This window comes from Rhinatrema bivittatum, chromosome 7, assembly GCF_901001135.1.
Source record: "Rhinatrema bivittatum chromosome 7, aRhiBiv1.1, whole genome shotgun sequence".
Lineage (NCBI taxonomy): Eukaryota > Metazoa > Chordata > Amphibia > Gymnophiona > Rhinatrematidae > Rhinatrema > Rhinatrema bivittatum.
In genome coordinates this window covers 295,880,409-295,886,649 of record NC_042621.1, presented here as the reverse complement: position 1 = coordinate 295,886,649, position 6,241 = coordinate 295,880,409, and the positions used below count along the sequence as shown (strand labels likewise).

General features: G+C 42.8%; 1 protein-coding gene across 2 annotated transcripts in view; it reads left to right on the top strand.

Moving 5' to 3' along the window:
• The first annotated feature begins 286 nt into the window (after positions 1-286).
• Positions 287-6,241, top strand: part of CCDC186 (coiled-coil domain containing 186) — a 174,847-nt gene continuing 168,892 nt past the window's right edge. Inside the window, exon 1 of one of the 2 annotated variants that reach the window (XM_029610454.1) lies at positions 287-612. The gene's annotated coding sequence lies outside the window, so the exon portion shown is untranslated. The remainder of the gene's footprint in view (positions 613-6,241) is intronic. The other variant, XM_029610455.1, reaches the window with a different exon arrangement.

Sequence of the window (6,241 nt, the reverse complement as noted above, 5' to 3'; positions counted from 1 at the left end):
ACGACCGCCTGGCCCAATTCTTATTCTCCAAGACCCTCAGTGGTGCATCCCCCTTCCCCACCCTCGCCTGTGACCGTAGCTTGCCTGCCAGCACTTCCGCCTTTCGGCGCTTTCTCATTGGCTCGCCCGCTGCGCGCGATTGGTCGTTGGATATGGAAAAAGTCATCCGGAGCCTGAGGGGGAGGGGCGCTGCTTAAAGGAGCTCTTCTACTTCTGGATGGTCGTGCTCCGTTAGTAGGGACCCCCCCCCCCCATGGCGATTTTAGAAATGTAGGAGAGGTCGTCAGGTTTGCGCTCATTAAAATAAAATATCTTAAACAGGCGGCCCGCTCACGCTCCAACGTCTCCAGCGGGTTGCAAACGTCACCAAAACTGGCGACCCAATCGTTAACTTGGCAACGCGCCCAAGCCAAGGTGGGAGGGGAGAGGGAGGCAAGGTGTGCTCTGACGTCACGCCGAAAGCGGGGCGCGGATTGGCCGGCGGGTTGGCGGCCACCGAGCACCTCGGCGCCCATCTTTGTTGATGTGTCAGCTTGCCGAGGCGGAAGGCGAAGGACGTCGCGACGAGCCGGGTAGCGGGGCGTCGAGCAATGGAGCGTCGCTAGGGGCCGGGTAAGAGGCGCGTCGCTCTTTTTTTTAACCCCCGCTTGCAGGTAGAGGTGAGAGGTCGCGGGCAAGGACCCTTCGGCGCCCGCAGCGGGAGGGAGGTCTGGGACTAACCCGCTCGTTATCGCACGAGCTTTAGCCGGCCAGAGGGCGAGGGAGGGGGCCCAGGGCGGCTCGCACGCGTACCCTCCCCCCTTAAAGGAAGGGGGCTGTACGAGGCTCTCGCACGCACTCCGCCTGGCTGTACCTGTCTCTAGGGCTCTTGTGTAATTGGGGGGGGGGGTGCGTAAGGCGAAATATAAACCCAATGCATAAAATATTGGCAGTCTAATCATTCTGTGCCCACCGAGCAACACTCCAAAAATCTGTGTTGTGGAAGCCTGGCAGGTTTTCTTGGCAGATGTGTTTTTCAACTTTTATTAAAGGGAAAACACTTTTTTTTTCTTTTGTTTGTTTTTCCGCGCTATGTGCTACCATTTCTCGATCTAAGATGGTTTATGAAAGTAAATGAACATACAGACGTATAATTTAATACAATTTTGAATATTAAACCAGTTCACAGATAAGTGAAAAAGCACAGGACTGCTCCTAAGGCCAAATGGATAAGCAAAACACGTCAGCACTATCTGAATATTCAAGAAGGCTCATCACCCAGTGAAAAACATTGTTAGCAGTACATTTTTGTATGGATGATTATAAGGCTTGGGAATAACTGCAAGGAGAAACATGGGGTAACCTGACCAGTGCAGTACATACTACCATAAGAAGCTTGCTGGGCAGACTGGATGGACTTTGGCCCTTTTCTGCTGTCATTACTGTATTATGTCTCTCATAGAATTATATAGACTTTAGTTGAGGCCTGTGTTGTTGACATGGTGTTACCCCTTTTTTTCTAGTTGCACCACCTGGGTAGACTGTTGGGTTATATTTATTTATTTTTGCTGGTGGGAGGTTGTTGATTTATGATTTAGTTATTATATAGAAACATAACATAGAAACATAGAAATGACGGCAGAAGAAGACCAAATGGCCCATCTAGTCTGCCCAGCAAGCTTCACACATATTTTCTCTCATACTTATCTGTTTCTCTTAGCTCTTGGTTCTATTTCCCTTCCACCCCCACCTTTAATGTAGAGAGCAGTGATGGAGCTGCATCCAAGTGAAATATCTAGCTTGATTCGTTAGGGGTAGTAGCCGCCGCAATAAGCAAGCTGCACCCATGCTTATTTGTTTTACCCAGACTATGTTATTAGCCCTTATTGGTTGTTTTTCTTCTCCCCTGCCGTTGAAGCAGGGAGCTATGCTGGATATGCGTGACGTATAAGTCTTCTCCCATGCCGTTGAAGCAGAGAGCCATGCTGGATGTGCATCAAAAGTGAAGTATCAGGCACATTTGGTTTGGGGTAGTAACCGCCGTAACAAGCCAGCTACTCCCCGCTTTGTGAGTGCGAACCCTCTTTTCTTCTCCCCTGCCGTTGAAGCAGAGAGCTCTGCTGGATGTGTGAAGTATCAGTTTTTCTTCTCCCCTGCCGTTGAAGCAGAGAGCTCTGCTGGATGTGTGAAGTATCAGTTTTTCTTCTCCCCTGCCGTTGTATCAGGCTTATTTGATTTGGGGTAGTAACCGCCGTAACAAGCCAGCTACTCCCCTCTTTGTGAGTGTGAATCCTTTTTTCCACATTTCCTCTTGCTGTTGAAGCTTAGAGCGATGTTGGAGTCACCGTAAGCCTGTGTATGTTTATTTAATAAGGGTATTGACTCCAGGCAGTAGCCATCATTCTGGCGAGTCACCCACTCTTCATTGGCAGCCTCTTGACTTTATGGATCCACAGTGTTTATCCCACGCCCCTTTGAAGTCCTTCACAGTTCTGGTCTTCACCACATCCTCCGGAAGGGCATTCCAGGCATTCACCACCCTTTCCGTGAAGAAATACTTCCTGACATTGGTTCTGAATCTTCCTCCCTGGAGCTTCAAATCGTGACCCCTGGTTCTGCTGATTTTTTTCCTTTTTTTTTTATTATTTTTTAACCTTGTAAGGACTTCCATGCAAAATGTTGTTCTATTTATTTATTTATTTATTTATTTAGCATTTTTATATACCGACGTTCTCGATACAAATATCAAATCAGGTCGGTTTACATAAAACAAAACAATCGCGGTGAGGCGTTACAATAAACGGAGTTTCAGAACATGATTGTTCTAATATTGTTCTAATAGTTCATCTTTTGCCTAGCCAGGTTGTCTGATTTGTATTGCAAATTGTTATACAAAACCTGCTTGCTTATTTCATTAACTACTGGATTGTACATTGCTGCTATTTACCCAAGAGAAGTCTTGCTTCACAAATCTCCTACATTTTTTTGAAGTGATGAATAAACGTGGACAAAGATGAATTGGTAGATGTGGTGTATTTGGATTTTCAGAAGTCATTTGACAAAGTCCCTTATGAGAGGCTTCTAAGAAAACTAAGTCATTGGTTAGGAGGCAGTGTCCATTTGTGGATTGCAAACTGGTTAAAAGACAGGAAACAGAGAGTAGAATTAAATGATCAGTTTTCACAGTGGAAAAAGGTAAACAGTGGAGTACCTCAGGGATCTGTACTTGGACCGGTGCTTTTCAATATATATATATATATATATATATATATATATATATATATATATATAATATGATCTCGAAAGGAATACGATGAGTGAGGTTATCAAATTTGCGGATGATACAAAATTATTCAGAGTAGTTTAAATCACAAGCAGATTGTGATCCATTGCAGGAGGACTTTGTGAGACTGGAAGATTGGGCATCAAAATGGCAGATGAAATTTAATGTGGACAAGTGCAAGGTGTTGCATATAGGGAAAAGTGACCCTTGCTATAGTTACACGATGTGAGGTTTCATGTTAGGAGCTATCACCTAGGAAAAAGATCTAGGCATCATAGTGGATAATAATTTGAAATTGTCGTCTCGGTGTGCTGCAGGGGTCAAAAAAGCAAACAGAATGTTAGGAATTATTAAGAAGGGAATGGTTAATATAGAGGCATTATGACTTTCCGTTTTATCACTCCATGGTGAAACCGTACTTTGAATACTGTGAACAATTCTGGTCGCCGCATCTCAAAAAAGATATAGTTGCGATGGAGAAAGTAAGAGAAGGGCAACCAAAATGATAAAGAGGATGGAACAGCTCCCCTATGAGGAAAGGCTGAAGAGGTTAGGGCTGTTCAGCTTGGAGAAGAGACGGCTGAGGGGGATATGATAGAGGTCTTTAAGATCATGAGAGGTCTTGAACGAGTAGATGTGAATCGGTTATTTATACTTTTGGATAATAGAAGGACTAGGGGGCAGTCCATGAAGTTGGCAAGAAGCCAACTCTTTCACTCAATGCACAATAAAGCTCTGGAATTTGTTGCCAGAGGATGTGGTTAGTGCAGTTAGGTTTGGATAAGTTCTTGGAGGAGAAGTCCATTAACTGCTCTTAATCAGTTTTACTTAGGGAATAGCCACTGCTATTAATTGCATCAGTAGCATGGGATCTTCTTAGTGTTTGGGTACTTGCCAGGTTCTTGGGCCTGGTTTGGCCTCTGTTGGAAACAGGATGCTGGGCTTGATGGACCCTTGGTCTGACCCAGCATGGAAATTTCTTATGTTCTTATGTAATGTATAGAAAAGGCAGTCCTGCATTTGAAAACACAGAAAAATGCAAGACGGCATAAATGATGGTAAAAAGGGAGGTACCAATCAGGAGAGCTTGGTGTGATCATTTGTAAGGACCTCAAGGAGCAATACAGGGAGAGATATTGCAAGTCTCTTTTCCTGATGTGCGAGTCCATTAAATGTTGATATCTGTGCATCTGATTTATTTTTTCAAGTTACCTGATGCTTGTATGACTACATGCCATTTATCAAGGCTTGACCTTCCTGTGACAGTATAGTTTTCTGTTTTTATTTATTTTTATTTATTTATTTAGATTTTTTATATACCAGCATTCATGATAAAATCACATCATGCCGGTTTACATTCGAACAAGGTGTGCAAAAAAATACAATAACTGAATCTAGTGCAGAGGAGTTGCAGTTACAATGAACAGGGGAATGGAACTGGGACAAGAGAGAAAAAAGCAGAAGAAGGTTAACATCATCATTTTAGAGTACCTTTCTTTATGTGTGTTTAATCTTCTTCTTTTTTTTAATTAAGTATGTTTATATAGGGGGCCTGGTGGCAGGTTTTAGTTTTATTTTATACTGAGTTAGGTTATTGTTTTTGTTACTGGATGTTTTTTTTTTATTTGTTAGATGTATATACTTTGGTAGCTGATGATGATTTATATTTTTGATTACTTTTACTTGTATTTTTATATAAAATTTGATAAATCATCTTGGGTGTCCATTTTAAGAATAGTAAGGTGGTTTTAAAATGTTTTAAATAAATAATAAAAAAAAATACTGTTCATATACAAGTTATTAGTGAGATTGCATCTGCTCTATTATGTCCAGGTCTGGAGGCTGTAAGTGTATCGCCAAAAGAATATACAGAATAGAGGCAGTGCTGAGAGGGGAATGGCATGACGATTAGAAAAAGGAAGTAATTAAGCTGTTGTACAGCTTGTTGATGACACCTCACCCTGAAGTATTGTGTCCAATTCTGAAAGAATGTAGATAGGGTGAAAATGGTGCAGAGTCTACACAAAGAGCCCTCTGAGGTTGAGACTTACAGTTTTAAATATGTAGAGGAGAGAGAGGAGATCAATATTTCTATCCTGTCTGAAAGTATAAATAATGCATAAGAAGCAAACATTTTTCTGATGTCATGATAGCAAGCTGCAAGGGAATTAGACCCAGGAGTAACATGATCGGCCTTCCGGAGAGGCAGCGGAGGTAAAAACAGTAACGGGATTCCAGAAAGCCTGAGAGAAGTGCGGAGGATCCCTAATTGAAAAAAAGTGAAGCGAAAGCCAAATATCTACTGTGGTGTGCAGGAGGAAGTAAATTAAGCATATGGGGCATTGTGGTCCTTATCTGCTGCCTGGTTTTATTTCATAATCCCTGTGAAATGGGATTTTGGGACCTAATTATGTATACGTAAGGGAGGAAGGGGGATATATGAGAGACATTATTAAATACCTCAAAAGTATAACTAATGCATGAGATGCAAGCATTTTCCAGTGGAAAGGAAGCATTAAGGCTAATTAAAGATCATGGTATGAGGCTAAAAGGAGGTAGACTTGGGAGTAACAGAGAAAAGCAGTAACCAAATTGAAGAAAGCTGGGGTTGAACCTTGGGGTGGGGGAGGGAATGGAGAGAGTGAGCTGGGGATCTGAGAGGGGGGTAAGAGCCAGGCCTTATGGGGGAGTTTTGTTCACACACACAATTCTGCATCTTTCAGTAATCCATTTTTTTGAGGGAAGGGGCGGAGTTTGACCCAGCAGTTTCCTTTTGCTCCCTTGTACTTCATTTGGAATCAGGACATGAATCTGGTGCCATGAACCTTCATCTACAGTTATCTGGGAATTTTTCCCCCTTCCTGATTTAATGCAGTGACAGGCTAGAGGCTGTGCATCAGTGCTCCCTTTGGAATTCAGCTGTCACCATTAAGTAATAATGTGCTAACGTTTTGCGAACTTCAGATTTGTCTTCATTTC